Below are 26,950 nucleotides of genomic sequence, written 5' to 3'. Positions count from 1 at the left end.
TGGGGGATGAGAGTGTGGTAGAGGAATCGGGGCAGGGGAGAGTGTGAGGTGTCTGAGGGAGAAGAGAAGTTGCGAGGGGGATGGAAGGCAGACCTTTCAACAGAAATGGGACAGAGCTCCCCCTCCACCTGGAATGGGATCTGTCCACTGAGAGACACGACCGCTCCTCCACCCGCCACGCCCCCCCCCCCCCGTGGTTACAAGATCCCTTCCACCCTTGCATACACCCCCACACACCCCCAACCGGGATAGGATTCTTTCCCCCAGTGGACCTGGATGAAGGTGCTAGAAAGTGTTTCTGCTGCGGCGGACCCAACAGAGTTGAGCGGTGAAGAGTGGGGCTCTCTCCGCACCACCTGCTCCCTCAGGCAACGAGGTCTCGCTTGCATCATGGAAGATCACGGTGTTGCTGAGCTTCTGGGAATGTGGAGGGCTTCTGCTAAACCCGTGGTAGGGTTCAGAGTGGTTCATCTCCCCGGGACGTGCTGAAGGTCAAGGATGACCCGATCCTCTCATGGAGGGAGTGTTGTAAATAAGGTGAACGGCTGCGGAACTGGCCTCAGTCTGAGGAGAGTGATCAAAGAGGGACCTGGGGTGGCAATATTTCTACTGAGAGGCTGGAAAGAACCACCAGAGGATCAATTCTGACATTTTGGAGACCCTTGGAAGGGAGGTAGAGGGAGGGGTAGAGACTAACTCGGACAACAAGGCTGGGCTGGGATAATTGACCTGTTGTGTACCCTCTGGGTGTGTAAATGCTGCTGCTTCTGCCCCAGAGGACATGGCAATAAGGCCACAACAGAGGTGGCCACACCGTGTCATGGACCCAACGTCCCCAAGGTGGTGTCCTGCACAGATGTTAAAATCATCGACAATGGATCTTTCGGTGTGGTGTACCAGGCAAGGCTGGTGGACTCCGGAGAGCTGATTGCCATCAAGAAGATCTTGCAAGACAAGAGATTCAAGGTGAGGGGGAGGAGCAGTTGTGTGGAAATGAAAAACCCTGATATTTAAATTTAGGGTCTACAGCACGTTCACAGGCCCTTGCGACACATGAGCCCGTTTCACACAATTACACCCAATTGACAAACAACACCCCAAACACATTTTTGAAGGGGGGTGGAAAGAGGAGCATCTGACAGAGACCAAAGCAGCCATGGGGTTTGGAAACAGAGAAAGTCACACAAACCCACAACAGCAGCCCCCCTCCCCACACACAACCCCCCACCCCACACACACACACACACTCACACACACACACACACACACACACACACACACACACACACACACACACACACACACACACACACACACACACACACACACACACACACTCACCTGGCAAATATCAAAGATTTTCTGCAAATTCATTGTTTAGTAGAAGCTGGGAAAACAATCATAAAAACTGAAATGATACTTCATTGAACCCCCTGACGAGTCCCCACTCCAGCGACACGAAAAGTCCCCCCCACTGACTCTCGAAAAGTCCCCCACTTCGGCCTCCCTTGGAGTTCCCCACCTCTGACCTCTTGACAAATCTCCTCCCCGCCTCCTCCCTCAACTTGGACAAGTTGCCCCTCAGGGCCCCGACCCATCGCCCAGCCTTGCTGATGTTCTTCTCTCGCCATAGAACCGCAAACTGCAGATCGTGCGAAAGTTGGATCACACCATCATTGTCCCTCTTCTCAACTTCTCCTCTGTAGTCAAGGTAAGATCCACCTGCACCCACCCCACCCTCACTCTGATGCATATCATTTGCTGCTACCTTCCCCATTCCTTCAATCGATCTGTCTCGCTGCAGCCTCTCTTTTGCCTCCATCCTGCCCCTCTGACCAGTGCTGACTCTTTGACGTTGGCTGCCCTGCTCCTCACCCATTAACTCATGACCTCTTGCCATTTCAACTCCAGACAGCAGCAGCCAAGACCACAAGACAAGGTCGCCAAATTCGGCCACTCAGCCCCTCCAGTCTGTTTCCCCAATTCATTTCACGAATGTACTTTCCCCCATAACTCACTTTTGGCACCTTTTGGTGCGCCTCCAAATCAACGCCTGCTCTGAATCGTCCCAACAACTCAGCCTCCACATGTTCGACCCCAGCCAACACCCGGCTGCAAACATTTCTCATCTCGAAACGTCAATGGTTTTTCTCCCCCGGAGAATCCTTGCCTCACGAGGGAGGGCAGTCAGAGCTGCACATTTTGTGCAGTCTCACCAGAAGCCGAATGATGGGGCAGCGGACGGGTCCACTACGGCCTGTTGACGCTCTGCTCGCTGAGCCGTTGGATTCATGCCATGTTGTGTTGAGCAGTGGGGGCATCAGGCCTACAGAGAGCAGGAGGGGCTGGCACTCCTGTTGGGAGAGGCACGGGGTTTTGGAGGGTAAATCCAGCTGACATGTTTGTATTTTGTCCAAGAGGAAGAGCAGGTTTATTTGAATCTGGGTCTGGACTATGTTCCCAAGACGGTTCACTGCATGGTCCAGCACTTCAACAAGGCCAAGCAGCCCATTCCCATGATCTACATCAAGGTGGTTGTGGGTCTGGGTGGTCAAGTTGTCCACTGGGGCAAGCTTGGATGGTGGGGTTGGAGGATATGAAGGAGTTTACTGGCTGAGTCTCGCTGGGGACTGGATATCGATGAAGGGTGCATGAGGGTCTCAATGGGTATTGGTGAGGAGAGAAAGGGTAGTGAGGGGAGAGGGGTGGAGAGGATGATGAGGATGGATGTTGATTGGCAGGGAGGGGCCCTTCACCCACCTCCCCTTACCCTCAGGATATAGACCCGGCCAGTGTGGAGGCAGAGTGGGTCATGTTATATCGTTGTGTTGCCAGATGTTCATGTACCAGCTGTAGCAGAGCATGGCCTACTTCCATCCTCAGGGGGTTTTCCATTGAGACATCAAGCCCCAGAAGATGCTGGTAGATCCCGAGATGGCCTTCTTATTGCTCCTTTATTTCGGCAGGTAGATCCACCCATGTCTGTCCGTTCACCACCTCAACGCGGTCCTGATCCCTCTCCACAACACGGCCTTGTCCCCTCCCCACCAGCTCTCACCCCTCCCCCACCAGCTCTCTCCCCTCCTCCCTCTCCCAACTTGCCCCATCCACAGCTTAATAACTTATTCTAAATAAGATTGTGGGGGCCTTAGATGGAATGAACAGCCAGAAACCTTTCCTAAAGTGTCAGGTGCAAATCTCAGAGAGCATCCGCTTCAGGTGAGGGGAGATTTTTTTTATGCAGAGAGTTGTGAGAGCTTTGAATGCGTCACCAGAGAAAGTGGTAGCGGTTGGTAGAATAGGTACAAATAAAAGTCTCTGAGACGAGCATGTGGATGTAAGGGAACAGAATTTTTACATGATAGAGGAATTTGGGGATATGGCGAGAAGGCAGGGTAGGTCGAGTATGGTCATAAATTAGATCAGCCATGATCGTATTGAATGGCGGAGCAGGCTCGATAGGCCATTTTTGTCCTATTCCTGTTCCCACTTCCTATGTTCCTATGGGTGTGGTACAGGTAAAGGTTGTGGAGAACATTTACAAAGGTCAGTACAGCCTTTATGGGCCAAAGGGCCTGTACTGGGCAGCAATGCTTGATGTTCTAATGGATGCGGAAGCTCTGGGAAGGGGTAAGGGAGGGACTGGCCAGGAAGTCTGCAGATTCTGGGGCCGAGGGCAATGCCCAAACATGCTGGGGAAACTCATGGATAGTTTTGTGAGGAGCAGGTCCTGCTTCACGAGTCAAATTGAGTTTTTAGAGGAGGTGTCAAAGGAGATAGATGAAGGTCAAGGTCTGTATGTGCTGCACGAGGATTTTAGTAAGGTGCTTGACAAGATCCCCACGGAGGCCTCATTCAGAATGTCGGGAGGCATGGGATCCATGGAGCCTTGGCTGTGTGGATTCAGAATTGGCTTGTCTGCAGAAAACAGAGAGTAGTAGTAGATGAAACAATGACTAGTGGCGCTCCAAAGGGATCTGCTCTGGGACCCCTGCTCTTTGTGATTTTTATGAATGATGATGGGAGTGGAAGGGTGGGTACGTCAGGGGATGACACAGAGGTAGAGATGTTGTAGACAGTGTAGAAGGTTGTCATAGGTCATCCAGTTTGCAGTGAAGTGACAGATGGAGTTCAATCCTGTAAATCAGATGTACTTAAATAAGCAACTGGTCCAGGTTTATTTCCAGAGTAATTTTTAAGAGCACGAATAACAGTTATTCCAAAGAAGGTTGGAGCCCCATTAAAAGTAGCTTCATATAGACCAATATCTTCATTGAATGCGGATTACAAGAATGTGTGGGCAGAGCACTTGGTTAATGGCAGGATTATGAACAGTGTGCAGGACAGAGAAATATTTAGATCCTGCTCCATATATCACTCAAGGTTGCTGTGCAAATTGAGAGGGAGTTTAAGATGGTGTATTGTGTGCTGGCCTTCAGGAGTCAGGGGATTGAGTTCAAAAACCGAGAGGTATCGTTGCAGATGTATAAAATTCTCGTCAGACCACACTTGGAATATTGTGTGCATTCCTGGGGCGAGAATACCAGAGGACGTCTAATTAAGGTGAGCTGAGGGAAATTTAGGCAAGACGTGAGGGGTACATTTTATTCACACAGAATGTAGTGGGTGGCTGGAATGCATTCTCGGGGTAGTAGCGGAGGCTTGTCCAAAAAAGGCATGAAAAGGATTTTAATATGGACAGGAATTCAAGAAAAATGGAGAGTACTGGTGTGAGGGAGGGGAGGGTTCAGGGGTAGGGGGGATGATGGGGGAAGTGTTGGGACCCTCCAAAGTCATTGAGTTCAGGCCTCAGAGACAGTATCTCTATCACTCGTATTTCTCTTCCCAGGAGAAGGAGCGATCTCAGAGACAAGACACGAGTCCAGAAGAACCTCGCATCCCAGCTGAACAGAGGACGGACAACATCATGATGGCCTGAACCCCTCCCCGTCGTATCCCTCTGGCCCTGCCAACCCCATTCCCTGCCTCTTCCATGTCCCTTCACCCACTTCCCCTCTTCTCCTCTACCCCTCCTCCATCCCAACCCCCTCCCGCTCATCTTCCCCTTCCCCTGCCCTCACACCTATGCCCTAACCCCAGCCCTCCACTCTTCACCTCCCTCTTCCCCTCCGCCCTTCCCTTCCCCTTTCCCTCTCCCCTTCCCCTCCCCCATCCCCTCCCCTAACCCTCCCCCTTCCCCTCCCTTTCTCCTCCTCCCCTTCCCCTCCCCCTTCCCTTTCCCCTTCCTACCCCTAACCTAGGGGAAGGAGGGGGAGGGGAAGGGGGTAGGAGAAAGGGGGTAGTGGAAGGGAGTAAGGGTAGGGGTTGTGGTAAGGGGTAGGGTAGGGGGTAGTGGTAGGGGGTGCGGGGATGGGGAAGGGGTAGGAGGTAGGGTTAGGGGAAGTGGGTAGGTTGTAAGGGATAGGGTAGGGATAGTGGTAGGGGGTGCGGGTATGGGGAAGGGGTAGGGTTAGGGGAAGGGGGTAGGTTGTAAGGGATAGGGTAGGGGGTAGTTGTAGGGGGTGTGGGTATGGGGAAGGTGTAGGAGGTATGGTTAGGGGAAGGGGATAGTTGTAGGGGGTGCGGGTATGGGGAAGGGGTAGGAGGTAGGGTTAGGGGAAGGAGGTAGGTTGTAAGGGATAGGGATAGGGTTTAGTTTAGGGTTGGGGAAGTTGGGTAGAGTTAGGGTTAGTGTTAGGAGACATGGGGTAGGGCTATATCTTGGTTTATGGTTAGGTCTATAGTTCGGGGAAGTGGGATTGTGTTAGGTATAGGGGAAGGGGGTAGGAGCAGGGGGGTAGAGGAGGAGTGCGGTTTGGGGTTAGGGGATGGTGGGTAGCATTAGGGTTGGGGTTAGGGGGTGGCATAGGCGTAGGAATAAAGTTAGGGTTAGTGGATGGGGTGGGGGTAGAGTTAGGGGACGTGGAGTGGTGGTAGGGGGTATCGGTAGTGTTAAGGTTAGGTTTAGGATTTTGTTAGGGGTTAGGGTTAGGAGTAGGAGGAAGGGAAGGGGGAGGGGAATGGGGGAGGCGAGCGGGGGACGGGAACTGGGGACTGGAAGGGGGAGGGGATGTGGGAGGGGAACGGGCAGTGGAAAGGGGAGGGGAACGGTGTAGAGGAAAGGGGAGGTGAACGGTGGACGGCATCCCTAGCCCCTCCCCTCCCCTTCCCTTCCCTCGCATTTCCCCTGCCTCTCCTCTCCTCCTTCCAGAAGAAGCTGGGCCTCTTTCCGTCCAGAACCTCCCTGTGGTTTCAGAGCCTCCGTTTCAGGAAGTGCCTTCGACGCTTGCTGCTGGACAGACATCTTGTCTCTTGATTCATTCTGTACCATTGATATTAAATTTAAAAATGATTGGGTTTTTTAAAGCTTGAACTCAAAAGCTGGTCCAGACAGAGAAAACATAAACAGGCCCTTCAGCCCCTCTCTCCTGCTAGCTGAGCTGTTGTAATCAGTCCATATTCCTCTCACCCTTTTCATTCTTAGCTCCCATCCAGCTCATGTTGCCTTGTTAATCTCATGGCCTGTGGGAAGATGCTATTTCCCTCCCTGGCTGCTCTGCTTTTATTCCTCCATATCTCCTTCCTGATGGCAGGGCGACAAAGATGCTCTGTGCTGGATATCTATGAGTCTATTTACAGAGCCCATCCCTGCAATCAATCAGGGGACCGTTGCCTTGAGGTGGCAACCATGTTGCCTCTCCCTCAGCACTCTCAGAACACTACTGCACCCTCCTTCCCCTCCTTTCCCAGGTCTCAGTAACCCGCTGACAATTCCAGTCAGCTGCCATGTCTATACCCTGCCCCACCTAAACCGATGGATCGACCAGCGCCTTCTCCCCTGAAGAGTTCGAGGAATCCACTCTCTTGCAATGTCCTGCTATCGAATGCCCTGCATCCTCCTTCCCACTTGGTTCCTCCTGTTATCAGGCGCCTGGATGGACCCCACCCTGTTGAAACTACCCATGTTCTCACTGATCTCTCTGCGCCTCTGCCCTCCATCCAGGGGTCTTGGATTTCTTGTGGGGGTGGTGGAGAACAAAGCACCAACTTAAGGAGATGGGGAGCAGTACAAAGACCCCCAGGTCCAGGAGACAGGGAGAACCACACAGATACCCATCTCTGTCATTCGGGTAAAACCTGATTATCAGGTGCAATGTGCAAGGAACTTTCGGTCCTGCTGCACGTGTGCCATGTTTGGCCCATCCCCACACCACCACCCTGTCAATTCCCAAAACAAATTTCAATTCATGTGGGGGTCCAAAATGAATAGAGTCTGGAGAAGGACCGTGTACATCATCAATCAATGGGGACAAGGGTGTAACCAGCATGACCATAATTGTGTGTGGCTGTGCTTGTAACCAAAGTGCAAGGGCACCAAATGCTGCTCTGTGCTGAGGTTCTACCTGGCTCAGGTGTTGCGAAAGATTGGCCTGGCCCTGGTGCTGCACAATGTTCCAGTCAGCAGGACTTTGCCCCTTTACCTTCCTGGGAACGGTTTCATAGACAAACACATTTGACCACAAAGCCATCAGGCAGTGGTCAGCAGAGCATTGCTGACACAGAGACTCCAGGACTAGATGGGATACTGCGGGGTGGTCCACGGAGCAGAGCATCCAGAGATAGACATCCAGAACTGCTGGAAAACCAGAAACTCGGTGAAAGATGCCCTTCAGTTTGCCTGAAACCCAGATGGGAGTAGCAAACACTAGAAGACATCTGTCTAAAGCAAAGGGAGGAAGATTTAGGGGAGATATCAGGGGTATTTTCTTTTACCCAGAGTTGTGGGTGTCAAGAATGCCTTGCCAGGAGTAGTGATGAAGGCCAAAACATTAGGGACATTTTAGGGGTTCTTAGTTACATTGAGGGGCTGAGATCAAGGAGGATATTCTCCAACAGCAGAGGGTGGCAGTAACCGCAAGATGTCAAAGTGGTGGCAATGAAGCTAAACAGAGACCGTCTAATGTGACTGTGCGCCTGGCTGCGGGAATTTGGACTTACGATATAAACCTTGCTAAGTGCTAGTTCAGGTTGGAAACGTTCGACTTCCTTGGGGGTCAAATCAACAGGCACGGAACTAAACCCTGCTTGAAAAGATAGAGTTTGTTAAGTGCTTCCTCAAACCCCACATAATGAAGGGGCTGCAAGAATTCACTGGTACGATTAATTTTTATCACCGATTCATACCGGTTGTGGCCGACATCATTTTTTTGTTTTTAAACTTTATTTAAGATTTTATAACATGAATAACATATAGAATTACATTTAAAAATTAAGAACTAAATAATAAAATTACAATACAGTATCAGTAATCTAAATAAACTATACCCTCCCCAATAATTATTACACATTAATAACCCAACTCAAATTAGTCCAACCCCCACTTCCCCCCCAAAATAAAGAGTGAAGAATTAATAAAGTTAATAATATATGTGAGAAAAAAACCCACTTACAAAAAAAACAAAAACATAACCAATTAAAATACTAACAAAAAGAAAAGTAATTAATACTAAGATATCAGACTTAAAAAACATATTTAAATCAAACTTAAATGCATATATTTAACAGAGTTAAGATGAAACATAATTAACAAACTTAATATAAAAAATTAGTAAAATCAGTAACATTGTCTATCAAAAATTCTGAAACAATAATCAATTCTTTAAAAAAAATTGTAGCATGAGAAAAAAAAAGATGAAAAATAAAACTTTCTCAATAGAGATAAACCTTCACCAAATATCAACTAACTTCACATCTATCATCATATTAGTCACATAAACTGCCATCTTAAAACAAAATTCCAACCTCATTAAACATTGTACAATTCAAATTTGGTACTCTTCCACCATTTTTCCCTTTTAACCTTGAATAATTACCCAATAAAAGCTCCAAAACCACATTTAAATATCCCCAATCATTACGTTAAAATTCAGATATCCAAATATAAAAATACATCTGCAACGAAATCTATATCTTCAACAAATGGAGCATAAGCCAAAAACAAAATTCAAGCCTCATTAAGAATTGTACAATTCAATTTATAACTTTCACCATTATTCCCTTCGTTCTATAACTAAAATAGCAAAATAATATACACCAGAATTACCACTCCTTTCACCTTAAAGTTAAAGAAAAAATATTTTAAAAAAACTTATCCATCCCATTCACATTTAAATTTCAAATATTCCTTATCTACTGAATAAACTTTACAAAAAAAACCACATGAATTTTTAGTTTTTTAAACAATCAAATACTGCTGGGTTTTGGGATCCTATGGGCTCTTAACAATATGTGCTTGGATATTGACATTGGGCCTGTTCAAAGTAGGAAATGGCTTCTACCAGCAGCAGTTTCTGTTTGACAAAAAATATTGATAGGTGGCTGGCCACATACGTTTCCTAAAAATTAATACCCTCACCCTCCCTAAACCACATTCAGCCCCGTGACATCTTTCTACGTTGCATTACTGGGACCACCAAGGACCTGACCCATTTCCCATCTCTCCTTGCAATGCCAATATGGCAGCTGCCATTAAGAACTGACAAATCACATTTTAATTCAGCAAGCAAGATGAAGGTTATCCTGACATCCTGCTTAAAAACAAGGGTCAACAAACCTTCCAAATTTTGTCACTTCATTTTTATTTCGATTCCCATGGGGCATTAGTAAAAATGTCCCATCTATTTGCTCACCAAATTATGAGTAAAATCATGATCCCTGTTCATGAAAACCCATAACATTCAATGTTACACAGATAATCTAGGAAGAATTCTGTAATAAAAGTGAATGAAACATTGAAAGAATTTCCCCCTTATAAATGCTGAGATTATGGTGCGTCAAGAGACCAGGTGAGCAAAAAGAGGCCAAATCACTGCAACACTTGGATAATCCAAGATGGCACAGACTCCCCTTCACTGCCGAGAAGGAGCCCACTCCTAGCACCATGTATGGGCTGAGGAGCCCTACACTTCCACATAGCGGCAGCCAGCTGGAGAGTGACTCCACGACACAATGACGTAAAGATGGAAGTCAGGGAGTACGTCACCAGAAGTGGGTGCGCCAGCGAGCACACGTGGGGAATTTAAAACAGTATGTGGTAGCGCTGCCACAGCGGATGCTACAAGGCGATAACTTCTTACTTGCTGCAACCAAACAGGCCTGCAAGATACACCAACCTAAATAGAAAACTTGACGAGAAATCCCAGAGATCATAAATTCAAAAGGATTAGTGAAATATTGACTCTGTATTGTTAACACCAAAGTCCCTATATTTTTAAGGCATTTGGACAAGTAACTGAGAAACATTGCATTTTAAACACTTGGTACATCAGGATCAGAAGGATTGGAGCATTATTGTTCAGGTGACACTACTTTAAAAAATAACATCTAACTTTATGAAGAATGTGATACAACAACAGGAAAAACGGATGGAATCAGACTCATTCTATGAGCATTGGGAAGCAAAGAAAAATGGATTTGTGAGAAGTGGCTTCACATTCACAAAATCTGCTCGAGACAAAAGTTGAGCACAAAGAACATTTATTTACATTTACAACATTGCAAGGTTGGATACTCTCCCCCTACCTCGGGAAAGTACACCGAGGGCGGGAAGCTTCTTTGTTTTTATACATTTTTCAATTCACCTCCCCTTACATTTTTCCTACATTTATCCTTCTTGGATTGGTTTGGCACTTTGCCCTATTCACCTGACTCTTGACTGACTCCGACTTTCTCCTATCCCGTACTCACACCTCCTTTCCCCACCCCCGATTAAACAAGCTCTTTGTGTGTGTACGTGCATATTTCTTAAATTCCTCTGTTATCTTGTTTACTCTGTTCTGCTGTTTTTCTACCTTCTATAACTGTTTCAGAACTCCTAACATTAAAATAATAACTGTTTCTAAACTTCTGCAATTAAAATAATAACTATCTCTAAACTCCTTCAGATTTGTTTTCCATCCCTTCCTAAGCGACCCAATGACTCCCGACAGGTCCTCCCCGACTTGCGACCGTAATGAAACCCGAAAGGTCCCACAATGGACGCAAGTCGGAGATTTGCCCCTGTGCGAGGAGCCCTGAAGTCTTAGAGACTATTTTTAAAATCAAACGAGAACAGAGACACAGGGCACGTACGACCCAAAATGTGCAGATTGATTTTGTGACTCAGTTTCTCAGGGTCCATCGGCTGGGGGCAGCCATCTTAATTTCAGTGCGCATGCGCGACTTGTTAGTTGGCGCTTCCACAAAGACTTTGCTGAGTGGCCCTTAGTCGGCACGTGCGTATCAGCCGCACATGCGTGAACCCAACCCCAAGTCGCAAATCCACAGCGCATGCGCCAACCAGACTTCCAAAACTTCACCATTATGGAGGAACATAATCAGGTTGCCAGGCAGGGAAATAACTTATTCCCACAGGCCCACAGGTTGACAATGTAATGTCAGTTGAATGGGTCCGTCGAATGAAAAGGTTGAGAGGGATATGGTTTGTTTGCAAGCAGCTTGGCCAGCAGAAAAGAAGGAGCGAAAGGACTGTTTCAGAGTTGTCTATTTGGACCAGTCATTTGAGTTGAATCTTTAAAAAATTCATGACAGGCTGGACTATCATTTTAGATGGAGATTTTAGATTGACACCTGCAGCCCGGGAACAGGCCCTTTCAGTCTATGAGCCACAACCACTCAATTACACCAATGACCTACAACCCCCGGTACGTTTTAAATGGTGGAAGGACCAGGAGCAACTGGTGGAAACCCACGCAGACATGGGAAAAACGTACAACTCCCCAGAGACAGTGTCAAATTTGAACCCGGCTCGCTGGCCCCTTAAAAGCGTTGTTCTAACCGCGACGCTAACCTCGCCACTCTCAATGGTTCCCAGGGTTCTTCCTCCTACTTTCCATGAGCTGTGATTGCTTCAAATTCCAGTGCCCTTGTTTCGCTGAGGCTCTGACCCCTGCCCAGTGACTCTGTCCCCAATGCTTCTCCCTGGCCAGATGATCATCGCTCTCTTTCCCGGCTCTCACCCAAACTTTCTTACCCCATTTCCACCACCTACATCCCCCCTGTCATGTCCCACCCACTCACCCACAGGGCCAAGGATAATGAGGTGGGGGAAGGTCCAGGCTGTAGTCACACAGCTTGTCGAAGGACAAGTGAGAGCAGGAGTCCTGGGGCAAATGGTGAAGGGTAGGGTGTACTGTAGCAGCCAGCTACAGGGGCACAGCCTCCAGTGTGGGGGGGGGTGGAAAGAGGACTGGCTCAGATGGGACAGATGTCCCAGTGCCAGGGGTCAGGGAATTCCCCAGCTCAGTGAAGGTCTGGGATGCTGCCACCGGCAAGTTGACTGGACCACTGCTCTCCCCACATCTCCACCGTCTGGGGGTCCCTGGAGCAACAGGTTCCAAGTCCTGTCAGTGGGGGAAGGGGGAGGTTCAGTAACTGGGGTGGGGCAGTTCCGGTGCGTGATCGATTGGAGATGGGCCTAGTGAGAGGATCGGTCCAGAGGGAGGTCAGACATGATGGGAAATGGGCCTTTGGGGCAGGCCCAGTGGAGGGCTGGGGCTTCAGGATGGGTCTAGTGGGGAGGCGGGGGCTTTGGACACCAGCCAGTGGGGGACAATGGCTTTGGGAATGGACCTGGTGGGGGTCAGGGGCTTTGGGGAGGGTCCAGTGGGGAATTGTGTTTGTGGGAGGACCTGTCAGGCAAAATAATTAGTGACAGGCCAAGTTGGGAACTGTACTGGGGACGGAATCGGTTGGAGTTGGGAGGTCCCGGTGGGGATGCGATTGGGAATGGATCCAGTGGGGGATGGTATTGGGGTCTGATCTGGTGGGGGACGGTATTCGGGTTGGATGCAGTGGGGGAATGGATTGGGGATGGACGCAGCGGAGGACGGGATTAGGGACGGACTCATCGGGAGACAGGATTTTGGATGGAACCGGCGGAGACAGGATTGGGGATGGAACCAGCGGGGGACGGTATTCGGGTTGGACCCAGTGGGGATGTGATTGGTGGTGGACCCGGCGAGGGATAATATTGAGGATGGACCTGGTGGAGGAGAATTTTGGAGATGGACCCGGTGGGGGATGGACCCAGCAGGGGACTGCCCATTAACTCACTCTTCAATGCCTCACACCATCTTTGCCGAATGATCACAGCCAGATGATCACAGCTCTCTTTCCCAGGTCTCACCCAAACTTTCCTACCCCAATTCCACCACCTACAACCCCGTCGTCATGTCCCACCCATTCACCCACAGGGTAATGAGGATGGGGCAGCTCCTGGCTGTGGTCACATAGCTCATTGAAGGACAAGTGGGAGCAGGAGTCCTGGGGCAAGAGGTGAAGGGCAGCGTGTACTGTAGCAGCCAGATGAACTGGGCCACATTCTCCAAGGTGGAGGGAGAGAAAGGACTGGCTCAGATGGGACAGATATCCCTGTGCAAAGGGTCAGGGGATTCCCCAGCTTGGTGAAGGTATGGGACGCTTCCACCGGGAAGGAGATGGACCACTACCCTCCCCACATCTCCATTGTCTGGAGGTCCCAGGAACAGCTCATATTCCAAGGCCTGTGGGTGGCAGAAGGGGGAGATTCAAGAACTGGGGTGGGCAAGTTGTGATGGGTGATTGATTGGAGAGGGTTCCAGTGAGGGAACGGGTCTGGTGGGTGGACAGACCTGATGGGGATGGGCTTTTGGGTTCAGGCAAATAGGTGAGGGGGGATGGGATGGGGACTTTTGGCTGGGCATGTTGGGGGACAGGGGCTGGGTGAAGGCCCTGGTAGGAGTCAGGAGCTCTGGGAACAGTCCAAGCAATGGGTGGAGCATTGGGGACGGGCCCAGTGGGGGACAGAGGCCTTGGGGACGATCTCAGCAGGGGGAGGGGTTTGGGGATGGGCTGGTGGGAGATGGGGGCTTTGGGGATGGGCCTGGTGGGTGACAGGGGACAGTATTGGGGATGGAGCCAGAGGAAGGAGACCACCCCTGGAGCTCCAGTTCACCATTGGGTCACTCACCTTGGCCCATGGACGTACTTTGATCTGCGGGAACTTGAATTCGGTGCACTTGGGGTTCATCTCTCGGATCTGCTCCCTGGTTGAGGCCCCCAACACCTATTGGAACAGAAACCACCTTCACTACTGGCTCAAGGTGAGGGGAGCAGGAGGGTGACAAGGGGAGGGGATGCAGTGTATGCGTACCAGGTCAGGGACATGGGACGAGCCCAAGAACTGGGGTGGTGGTGAAGGCTGAAATCTTAGGGGCATTTAAGAGGCTCTGAGTCACATGGATGTAAGAAGAATGGAGGGTTATGAGGGAGGAAGGGGTTAGTTATTTTTATTTTGGTAGGAATACATCAGTCGGCACAACATCGAGGGCTGAACTGCTTGTACTGTGCTCTCGTGTTCTATGTTAAAACCTGTCAGTCTTTCAGTGAGCGGAGATGTTGTGAAGGGAACGCTGCTGACTGGGACATTCCAGGCTGCAGGAGTACATGATGAGGAATGGGTGGAGACTTGGCGCTGCCAACACGAAGGCACTATAGGAATCGATCATAACCCTCCCATTACTGGGCACTGAGAGGCTGAGACCAAGGGGAACTCCTCCAACAGCAGAGGGGGGCAGTAACCACATGGTATCAAAATGGTGGCAATGAAGATAAACAGAGACGTATACAGCAATGTGCAGTGAAGGGAATATCTGGATTCAACAGGAGGAGGAGAAAGGACTTGCAACGGTCTTCCTCTTTGGAAATATTTTCTGAATAATGTCAATTTTGTGGGGTGCGGGGGTTAGGGAAGAGAAAAGCCCTACTCAGTCAACTTTGCTTCATGAGATACATTCCCCGATCCAGGAAATCTCTTCTGCACCTGCTCCAAAGTACAAGGTCAAATTTATTACCATTGGATAACACAAGTACGACCTGATGAAACAGCGTTCTTGGGGTAAACACATGTAAACACAAAACCAAGCCCTCACACTAACAGACAAATGATACATGTGCAGCACGTCCAGTAAAATAACTCCATATTGTTGAATAAATAGCAGAGTTGAGTATTTGTATGAGCAGCACATGAATCGTTCCACATTCTGCCTGCTTGGAAGAAGCAGCTGTTCCTGGGCCTGGTGGTACCGGCTCTGAAATTCCTGGATCTCTTTCCCGACGGGAATAGCTGGATGATGCTGTTGGCCGGGTGAAGGGGTCCTCGATGATTTTGTCAATGATCGTAGTGGTTCACATTGATATTTGGGGTGGTGGGGGACAGGAGGGTGTCCCCAGTTACTCTAGGCCTCTTCAGGTCCCGTGGATTGACCTCTGATCATTTAAAAAATATATTATTTATAAATTAAATACACAAAAAATTAACACAATTAATAATAATACAAATGAAATACAAATATATGTGATATATATAAAAGAAAGAATAAAGAAATCCCCCCATAAACCACCTCATGCCCCCTCCATCTGGACATTAGCAAACTGGCCTCGACTCAGCCCCCACGACACAGATATAGGTGACCAAAAGCAGCAAACAGTGCTCTAATCACTGGTTCTGGGGAGGTGGGGGATCATGCTAACTGGGAATCCACCCTATACACAAGATGGTTGATGAACGTGGTGACCGCACAGAGTCCACGGGGACCAACAACTTTCATCCCAGGGGACAACCCACACGGAAGGAATCAACAAGGACAGGAATACTGACCAATCAGAGGCCGGCGCGAATGTGACATCACTCCTGTCGACAGCAGCGGGGAGAGAATAGAAGTAGAGCTATCAGTGTAATGAAGCATCTTTAACTTTGATTGCTTGAGTGTGTGTCCTCCTTTCCACCCTTCACAGTAGCGCGAACACTCCAATTTCACATCGGGAGTCACGTGTCCAGTTTCCTTATATGAAGAATGAGAAGTGCACACATATTGTCAAATTTGTTTCTGGGATGTTTTAACCGGGTGATAGGAGGAAAGTTTGAATATGGATCTCTTTGTCATTGGAAAAAATGGAGATGACCTTACAACATTATGAGAGGACACAGCAGCAGGGATCGAGAGACGATAATGCAAAGGAGCCGAACACCAAGTGTCACAATTTCCCAATAACCGATCGGCTGCTTAGATGTCTTAAATGAAAATGAAATATCCTTGGAATTCTCTACCCTATTGAAGGTTCATTTGAAATTGGGATCCATGGACTTGTGATGAATTTATTGGCGGACACATTCGTAGAGGGATCATATGCATTTAACTTAGATGCAGATACTTTGAAAAAATTAACAGACATTAAATTGGAAGCGGTAATAAATTTGGAGGAAAGATTGAGAATAAATAGTCTCCCTTGTAGTTGGGGTACAATGTATTTCTTGGGATCAGAGGGATCTTGGAGCCAAGACAAAGTGATCCTATGAAATCTAAGGATTTGATTGAGTTGTTGGGGTAGCTGGAAATGGAAGGGCCGAAGGGTCTCCTGCTCCTTCGACTGCCTGTCTTCTGTCTTGCGATGCTGAGTGGGTGCGCCTTTGTGTTCGATCGCTTGCTGATTGGTTGCTTCAGTTGCGCGAGCCAATGGGCTGATTCGGTGAGGCCGCTATTTGATTGGACGCTGAAGTCGGGTTGGATTGATAGGCGGATTCGCGGGCTGATTGGCTCGTGCTGTGGGAAGGCGGGACGTTTGTGGCGGCATCGTCTGCTCAGGGTCCGTCGTGTCCCCGCTGGCCCAACGGGAAGAAATTGGCGGCGGCGCCGGGATCCTCAGCCGCGCGGTCCAGGGAAAACGGGCGACCAGCAGCCCGGTGGGACCCACCCGGGAGCGGCCGGTATCGGCGGGGTGTTTGGATGGAGCCCAGGCGTCGGTGCGAGGCCTGATGACGCCGACAGGGCGAGGCTGGAGGACGTGGGGTAACTTGCAGCGGGAGTTGGCGGGGGCAGGAGATTGGCAAGTCTGGTTGGCGCATGCGTGGTGAGTTCGCGCATATGTTGCAGATACGCATGTGCCGATTGAGGGCCACGAAGCGAAACATTTGCGCAAGCGCCAACTGATGACTGGCGCATGCGCACAGAAATTAAGATGGCTGCCCCCATCCAATGGACCCTCAGTCACAAAGTCAATCCGGACATTTTGGGTCTTTTGTGTCCTGTGTCTCTGTTCTCGTTTGTCAAATCATTTGATTTTAAAAATAGGCTCTAAGGCTTCAGGGCTCTTCGCACGGGGTCAAAACATCGACTTGCGACCATCGTGGGACCTTTGAACTCCACTACGGTCACAGGTCGGGGAGGACGTGTCGGGGTCATTGGGTCGCTTCGGAAGGGATGGAAAACCAATCCATTTTTCTTTGCTTCCCAATGCTAATAGAATGTGTCTGATTCCATCTGTTTTTCCTGTTGTAGTATCACATTCTTCATCAAGTTAGATGTTATTTTTTTAAAGTTGACGTACCATGTGTTTAAAATGCAATGTTTCTCAGTTACTTGTCCAAATGCCTTAAAAATATAGGGACTTTGGTGTTAACAATACAGAGTCAAGATTTCACCAATCCTTTTGTGAGAGATGGGAAAACTGATCTAAAATTATGAACATGAAGGAAACTAAAATTCATATATCAGTTAATAGCTGTAACCAGTACAAACAGGATGAGTTTGGGAATTAGGATGCAGGAAAGCAGAGTCAGCACGATTAACATAAGAATCTTCTAGTCTTTGTGACAAGAGCCACCATAAGACTAAGATAAGGAGTGGTAAGGAACAATAGAATGTAGGAAGTTGAGGTAGTCTGGATCAGATAAGGGTCTCCTAGCCTTGGACAGAAGTACCAAGTCCTACATATCTAATTAGCTAACCTTACACAGATTTATACATGTTAAATTAGCCAACCCTAGACAGGATGAGCCAACTCTGCATATCAAGAGACTGTAGCCCCGAGAATCAGGAAGGTGTGAATAAGGACAATAACATGAAGGGACACCGACAGGATACCCCCTGGTCCTCGAAGTATACTGAAATTGCTCGTAGGCAGGAAGGATTGCCTAATGCCAAACCTCTCCAGCAGGAGGCAGAAGAATGTAAGGGGGAGGGTATTCCTATACTGAAATCAACTGTATAAAAGTTGGGTGAGCCCCAGTGTATGTGTGTATTCCCAGGGTAAGGGGAAGCACCCAACTTTGCATTGTTGCTGTAATAAATGTTCTTTGTTCTCAATTTTTGTCTCGAGCAATTTCTTTAAAGGTACTTCTATTTCTGACACATTTGAATTTATGATCTCTGGGATTTCTGGTCATGTTTTCTATTTTGGTTGGTGTATCTTGCAGACCTGTTTGGTTGCAGCAAGTAAGAAGTTATCGATTTGTAGCATCCGCTGCAGCAGCGCTACCAAATAAAGAGACGTCCCCACAAGGTGAGTGTAAAACAAAGACTGGCTTTACTGGTTTAAATTCCACGCGTGTGCTCACTGGCCCGCCCACTTCTGGTGACGTGCCCCTGACTTCCAGCAGTGACGTCATTGCATTGTGGCATCACTCTCCAGCTGGCTGGTCGCTACGCGGAAGTCAGGGGCATCTCAGCCCGCACATGGTGCTAGGCCCAGGCTCCTTCTCAGTGGTAAAGGGGACTCTGTGCCATCTTGGACTGTCCAAGTGTTGCAGTGATTTGACCTTTTTTGCTTGCCCAGTTGCCTGGTGCGCTACAATATCAGCGTTGATAAGGGGGAAATTCTTTCAATGTTTTATTCACTTTTATTACAGAATTCTTCCTTGATTATCTGTGTAACATTGAAAGTTATGGGTTTTCATGAACAGGGATCATGATTTTACTCATAATTTGGTGAGCCAAATTATGATAGGACAGTTTTTGCTAATGCCCCATGGGAAGCAAAATAAAAATGAAGTGACAAAATTAGGACGGCTTGTTGACCCTTCCTTTTAAGCAGGATGTCAGGATAACCTTCATGTTACTTGCTGAATTAAAATGTGATTTGTCAGTTCTTATGGCAGCTGCCATATTGGCATTGCAAGGAGAGATGGGAAATGGGTCAGGTCCTTGGTGGTCCCAGTAATGCAACATAGAAAGATGTCACGGGGCTGAATGTGGTTTAGTGAGGGAGAGGGTATTAATTTTTAGGAAACATATTTGGCCAGCCACCTATCAATATTTTTTTTTTATCAAATAGAAATTCCTGCTGGTAGAAGCCATTTCCTACTTTGAACAGGCCCAATATCATTATCCAAACAGATATTGTTAAGAGCGCAAAGGATCCCAAAACCCAGCAGCAAGAGACATTCACCAAGACAAGTGGTCTTTAAAACAGAAGTTATTTTTAATCAAATTTAATCATGAAAATAGAATCAAACTTTAACTTAACTCTATACTTAACAAACCCCAATTAACCCCCTTTTAATTCTAAGTGCACATGTTTGTAATGCGTTTAAATTTAAGAAAAGTTATTTGGTTCATAGTTCAATCTCACTTCTCCTTCTTCCAAGTTCTCTGGATGCAGGCAATTCTGCTGTGCACAGAATGGAATGTGAATAAATTTCACCAGGATTTGGTGCTCAAAAGGTAAATGTTTACCGCTCAGGATAGGTCTTGTAGGGTTTTTAGAGAGAGATCTGTTGTTCCAGGATTTCCACAACTGAGGTACCACCATTAGTCACCTCAGTGTCTCACTGATGAACCTTGCCCAATTAGGGTTTTCCAGATGGTACCGTCTTTCTGCAAGCTACTACAGAGTTCCATTCCTCTTATTCCAAACAACAGGAATTCTTTCTTCTGGTTAACCTAGTGTTAGATAAACAAAACCCAGGTGTGACTTTCCTCTAAGCACCCTGCAGAAAAGTACTTGTAGCCATCCTGGCTCCATTTTCAAACAATGGTCATTCATTTTATGACATCAGTTCGCTTAACACCTACTTGTGAATGTGAATAACATTCTCCAGAGATCTTCAATATTTCTTCAGTCTTTCAAATAAGATGTTTTAAAATGTATGTGTGTGTGTATGTATGTAACCTACTCTAAATCTTACCAAAATCCCAAATATACCAAATTCTTCAAATATATTTATCCATTACAATATCACATAAGGAGCATTTAAGAGACTCTTAGACAGGCATACATAGGTGAAATAAAAACAGGGTTGTAGCGGATGCACAGCGCAGTATTACAAACCACCACCATCAGTTCACAGACTTACCTGACACATCGCGGGCTAACAGTGCTGGGCACCAAAGTACAGTGAGTGGAACAGATGAAGCCCCTGCCTAAAGGCACGGGGCACTAATGGCTCCTAGCTTTAACCTGCTGGTCCTGTGGACCGGAAGGTGTTTACTAATATTCTCATTGACAGGCAGGGAATAAAAGGTCTGTGTATGTCTGCAATAAACCAGTCTTGAATTGACCACCTTTGTATGTGTTTGCCTTTATTTAGCATCTATCTCAGTAGCTCCTACAGGGTATTATTTTTTTGTTAGAAATATCAAGATCAACACAACATCGTGGGCCAAAGGGCTTGTACCGTGCTGTAATATTCTGTTATTTCTATTATTGCTTGATTTTGAATATCTGTTATAAGTGTCACATTTGTGGCCCGAAATGTGAAGTTAATAAAACATCAAACACAAGTTTTATCAGGTAAACTTCTCAGTGTCTTTATCTTCCAGTTTCCTTTGTTCTCCTGCTTGTGCTCTTATCTCCCTCTCATACCACGTGATTTCCGGTACATCTCATACATATTCATTATCATGACAGTAAGCTCTGTGAGACTTCAATAATGTAGCAAATTTGCACAACAACATTGCAATCAGAAGTTTATATCTCCTGGTTGACTTGAGCTTTTCTCATTTTTACACAATGCTTTATAGTTCTGGTCAGTAAGAAAATAAATATTGTGCATGTTGAAGATGTCATTATGTCTGAAAGTAACACTGGAACAGAGTCATTAACACCAAGGTAAATATCACCCTTTAGTGGCTGGTGAAGTATCCTGATGGGCACAAGTTATCCCTCAGTGGCTACAGTGATGTGAAAATGTGGGTAAATTATTTTGTATATGATTTATACATATTAAAATTAGCTGTTGTTTGTTCCAATTTCAGGTAGGTGTGGTTGCAAAGTGGGTAAGGATAGAAAATACTTGGGGATAAAAAACTGGGGCTTGCATTTGATGGTGTGAAAGTCAAAATGGAAACTCAGAATAAGGCTCATCTGATTTAGCAAGCCACTGGCTCTTATACTTCCACCAGAAGAGAATCTAGAATTGAATTTTGAGTCATTTACGGTGGGTAACTTCAAAGTCTGTTGATTGCAAGACTAAATTAAGAGCCCTTTTGCCCCTGGCTGTGCTGAAAGATTGTTTTGTTTATCAACTAAATCTTTCTGAGAGGGAGAATAGAGTGAAGCTGCTTTCCTTCTCATTGGTGATGAATCTTACAGTAAGATCTTTCAAATAATTACAGATTACTAATTCCTCCCAGTCCTCAGGCATTTTCTCCTGCAATCTACATCAGTTACCACCATCCAGGGATTCTCATGCAGGGTAATGTTTCACAGTCACCTCCTCCAACCATGTCCGTGCCCTCTGTGGCAGGAAACCCAATCCAGAGTAAATGACAGATTGACTGAATGCCTCCACTTGGATCACAATGGCCATCTTGGCTCATGGTCGCAAGCTGTTTTAAGTTCCATTCCATTCCCACTCTGACCTTTGTCTTCTGCCTCCTCCATTGTCTGGGTGATGTCAAATCCAGAGGAACCATCTCTTATTGCATTTGTGAATCGATGGTATGAATATGGAATTTTCCAAGTTCATGTAACCTGCCCACACCCCCCCATATTTTTCTCTCTCTCCTGTTAATTCACCCAGTTCCCCTCGTATTTTCCCTTCTAAACCAGATGACTTATAAATGTGGGCAGAGAAATGGCAGATGGAGTTTAATCGAGACAAGTGCCATGCACTTTGAGAGGACTTGTAGTAGTGTTGCAATGAGGGATCTTGGGGTGCAAGCGCGAGCTCCTTGAAAGTGGCAACACAAGTGTAGAGCGTTAAAGAAATTATTCTTCATTGAGCAGGGCATGAAGTATAAATGTGGTTAGGCCACATTTTGAGTGTTTTCTGCAATTCTAGTTGCTGCATGACAAAAGGAGTTTATCAGGGGGTTGCTTGGGATAGAGCATTGGCTCTGAGGAGTGATTGGACAAATTTGGATAGTTTTCTCTGGAGCATTGGAAGCTGAGTGATGGCCTGGTTGAAATTTATCCAATTATTGTAGTCCTGGAGAAGGTAGATTTCTTCTTCCCCGGCCCCCGTGGGAGATGTAAAAATACTACGATCCCTATATTGAACATGAGAGGGGAAAAGGAGACAAGTGAAGCAGGGTTTTGCACAATGCAGTGGGGGTCTGGCCCACATGGCCAGGATAGTGGTGAAATCACCACGATTTAAGAGGCATGTGGTTGGGCACATGAACAAAAGGGAATGGGTGATGTGTATGGACCATGTGCTGACAGATGGGATTAATTTAAATGAGCATCATGGTCACCATAGATATTGTTCACCAAATGGCCTATTCCTGGGCTGCTCTGTTGGGTGATGATTCATCTCTTTTCAAGGATTGTTGCCAATGGGCAGTAAACTTTTCACAGAGGGCTATCTCCAATGAATGTATTTAGAACATTTCCATGAGTTAATTCCCTGTAGAAACAGCAGTTTATCATTCAAGCTGTGTAGCCACAGCAATAATGCAAAGTTTGAAGGCCATCATTACTGAATCCATTTTAATCAGCCTTCACCTTGTACAATGTTCAGTTGAGACAACAAAATCAAAATGCAAATTTTAACCTCTAGGAAAGATTAGTTACCCTCTGCACCACAGAATTATTGCTGAAAAAATATATGGAAAATTTTGTGAATTCAGCTTCCAAAGAGGTGATGAAGAGGAGCCACAACGAGATTTTAAAAAATTAAACCCAGAACATTTATTAGAAGCCGTTCATCACAATAAACATGTTCAGGTTCAGTTATGATCGATTCTGGAATGGCATGTGGCAGTAATAAAAAGAATGCAGGATAGATATATTCCAAGGAAAAAGGAATTAATGATTTGGATTGTGGTTTAAATGGTTTTGTGGCCAAATTTGCGGAGGTCCCCAAGATTGGGGACAGAGTAGGAAGTGTAGAAACCGTAAAGTTGCAGAAGGATATAAACAGATTAGGAAACTGGGCAAAATGATGGCAGATGAGATTTAACACCGAGAAATGTACAGTTGTACATTTTGGCAGTGGAAATAAACAGGAAGCATACTATTTGGATGAGATGAAAATTCAGACCTTGGATGTGCAAGGAAACCTAAAAATTAATGACCAGGTGAAATTTGTAATGAAGAAAGCGAATGCTATGTGGGCATTCAAATCAAGAGAAATAGTGTACAAGCGTAAAGAGGTGTTAATGAAGCTCTATGGGGCACAGGTGGGATCTCATTTTGAGTACTGGGTTCAGTTTTGGGCCCCCTATCTGAGAAAGGATGTGACGTTTTTGGAGAGGGTGCAGAGGAGAATGATGAGGATGATTCCCAGAATGCAAAATATAATGTATGAGGAGTCTTTGACAGCGCTTGGGTTGTATTCATTGGGGTATCGGAAATTAAAGAAGAAAGCTCATGGAGACATTTTGTATTTTGAAAGGTTTAGACAGGGTGGATGCGGGTAAGATGTATCCCTTGGTGGGTGAATCGAGGACAAGAACATTAGAGGTTATCCATCCAAAACAGAGATTGGGAAGAACTTCTGTCACCAGAGTGTCATGGAGCTGTGGAACCGCTGCCTCATACAGCAGTGGAAGCCAGATCACTGGGAGTATTTAAACAAGAAATAGACAAGTATCTCATTAGTGAGGGCATGAAGGGATATGGGGAAAAGGCTGGAAATTGGGAGGAGTGTAGAGTAGCTCAGTGTGTATTTGTGGAGCAGACTCAATGGGCCTGGTGGCCTGGTTCTGTTCTTTTGTCTTGGGATCTTGTTCTCATTTGAGAGAGATTATCGAAGGCAACTGAGGAAAATGGAAACAATTCGAGGCAATTGTTGGAGTAGGTAATTTGTTTGCCATCTCTATGTAAAACTCCAAAATTATCTGTCACTTTGGAGTGGTGCCAGTCCCTCCAACCCCTGAGGAACATAGTCTTTCTAATATGTCATGTGTTCTTTCAGCTACAAATGATTCTCTTTTTCAAACATGGCCACAGGTTACTCATGCTTCATTTCTGTCTTGCAATGTTTTTGGGTGGCTTTTCAGATGTAAATGTGGCAAATTCCATTTTGGGAGTGGATTTCTTGTCACATTTTTCGGTGATGTATTTGAAAAAACGTTGTTGTGTGGACTGCAGCTCTTGAATGCAAGTGAGCTGCATTTGTTGTCCTTCCAATGCCATCTGCTGCCTGACAAGCCTTCAACCCGATTGCTGCCCTTTCCAAGCCTTGCTCGTGTTTTCCTCGCCTCGTGACCCCATTGTAACAGTGTACAGACATGCAATAAGCCACCATATAAAGGCAGAGTCTGAGACACAGGTCTTAATACCCCCAGATTATCTTAAAATCGCAAGATTGGATTGGCAAGAGTTGGGCGTAGTCCACAGATTTGACTGCTGCTGGGCTTCAAGGTTGCATATGGTTCTGAAAAAAACTAGGGATTGGCGGCCTTGCAGAGATTATTGTCGCCTGAACAATTCCACCGTGCCTGACTGATACAATATTCCAAATTTACAAGACTTCTCAGCAAACCTCCACGGCAAATATGTATTTGCTAAAATAGATGTAGAACGTGCTTACTATTAGATTCCATTTGAGTCTTCGGATGTCACGAAGACAGCAGTGATGCTCCCGTTCGGCATCTTTGAGTTTCTGAGAATACCATTCGGTCCATGGAATGCAGCTCAGACATTCCAGTGGTTCATGGTCCACGAACTCACTGGCCTTGGGATTTTTTTTGGTGCTTGTGTTGATCGAGGAGATTCTGGTTGTAAGTGTGGATGAAGAGAAGCACAAGAGCCACCTTATCTCATTGTTTCCGAGGCTTGAGGAATGTGGCATCGTGATCAATCCCAGGAAAGTGTTTCAGGAGCTGCTGATCTTGTATTTTTGGGATCTAGAGTTATGCAACATGGTATTTTGCCTAATGAATGGAAAGTGCATGAAATTTGAGAATTTCCTCCCTCCGTTACGTTTGGCCAGTTGTGATGGTTTTTAGGTACGAGGAATTTTTATTGCTGTTCCCTGGTGAATGCCACAGCATCTCTATTACCTCTTGCTGAACCACTCAAAGGATCTGATGTCTGCTTCAAAAAGACCTTAACTTTGTGTATGCTTTCCATCATGCGAACACAGTTCTTACAAATGCCACGAAGCTTGTACATCAAACGCCCAAGGCCTTGCTCTCTTACCACAGATGCATCTGTCAGTGCTGTGGGACCAGTGTTCGAACAACGATCCTGTGGGCAATTGGAACCTCTGGTATTTTATTTTCAGCCAAATGGTCACTGGCTCAGGCAAAGTATCATACAATTGGCCAAGAACTCTTAGCTATCTATCGCGCAGTGAAACATTTCAGTTTAAAAAAATATTTATAGTTTTGTATACAGTTCAATATAATAATAGAATCGTATCCAAATGAAACTTATAATGATGAAAATAGAATAACAAATAAATGGTTGTACTGTACATAAAAGTGAAAAGAGAAAAAAAAGTATAAAAGAAAAAAATACAGATCTAGGTGCAAAGCTCCTGTGATAACTATTCCCTCCCAAAAGGAAAGGCAGGATATTAATAAAATAGTAGAATTAAATCAACATGATAAGGTTCAACCATTAAGATTAAAGAAAAGTGGTGGTGGGGTGGAGAAGTGAAAACATTAGATATCCAAACCCATATCTAAATAAGGTTTCCATATTTTGAAGTATGTATCATACCCAGTTCTAATATTATAAGTCACATTTGCTAAGGGAATACAATTTTGCATTTCCCCACAATCAATTTTAAGATGGGATTCAGATCTAAAACATGAATTTGAAAAGTTAGGAATAAATTAATTGATGTGCCATTAAATATAATTGATGAATAAGTTATTATTAACTAATCTATCAAAAACATTAATTACTGTCCCAACAAATGTCAGACCAGCAAAAAGGGTCAATTTCAGTTCCCAAATGCAATTCCCATCTTTCTTTTGATTTATTCAAGTCTGGGTTTGGAGATTCCGCTTGAAGTAGAAAATACAATTTGGAAATATTTCTTTGTAATTCCCTCATGAATCCCAATTTCCAATCCAGTATTTCAGCTTTTTTATTGGAAGGTGACCATTATTGACCATTTGTACAGACCACCAGCCTCTTATGCATACTGTATCTCTACTTGCCAAGGGAGATTCAGCACTTGCACTTCATCCTTCAATTTTCATCGGACACACATGACATCTGAGAGAAAGCAAATTGGTGCCCAATCCAGGTGCGACATTACATACAACCACTGACATAAATTTCGATGCCATGGCTCATGCATGGTGCACTGATCCCGATTTCATCCAGTGTAACCAGATCAACTCTGGTCTCCATCTTCAAGATGTGACCCTTGATGAATCGGCTGAAAAGTTGGTCTGATTTTTTTTTCCCCCAACAGGAAGGACTAGGCTGTTTGTGTGGGCGGCTATGAGGCAGGAGATTTTCCCTTCACAATCTATCTCTTCCTGGTAGAAGAGCATCAATCAAACTGGTTAAGGAACATCTTACCTGGGTTCGTGTAAAACAGAATGTTGGATTATGGGCAAGGACTTGCTTCCTGGGTCCACGCCCTAAAGTCTCCAGGCACATGAAATTCAAGCTGGGGGATTTTGTTGTTTTGGATTCCGATTTCCAGCACGTGCACCTTGTGGCTTCCAAGGTCCACTTCCGCCATCTCGGCAATGTACTTCTCTGCTCACGGGTGAGGACA

General features: G+C 46.2%; 1 long non-coding RNA gene across 1 annotated transcript; it reads left to right on the top strand.

The window, feature by feature from the left end:
• Positions 1-788: 788 nt before the first annotated feature.
• LOC138745299 (uncharacterized) lies at positions 789-5,313 on the top strand. Its single transcript, XR_011346149.1, has 3 exons — positions 789-966; positions 1,634-1,711; positions 4,850-5,313. It is a non-coding gene; the product is annotated as an uncharacterized lncRNA (long non-coding RNA).
• Positions 5,314-26,950: the final 21,637 nt, after the last annotated feature.

This window comes from Narcine bancroftii, chromosome 11 (assembly GCF_036971445.1).
Source record: "Narcine bancroftii isolate sNarBan1 chromosome 11, sNarBan1.hap1, whole genome shotgun sequence".
NCBI classification, from domain to species: Eukaryota; Metazoa; Chordata; class Chondrichthyes; order Torpediniformes; family Narcinidae; genus Narcine; species Narcine bancroftii.
This window is presented reverse-complemented; position numbering and strand designations above follow the sequence as displayed.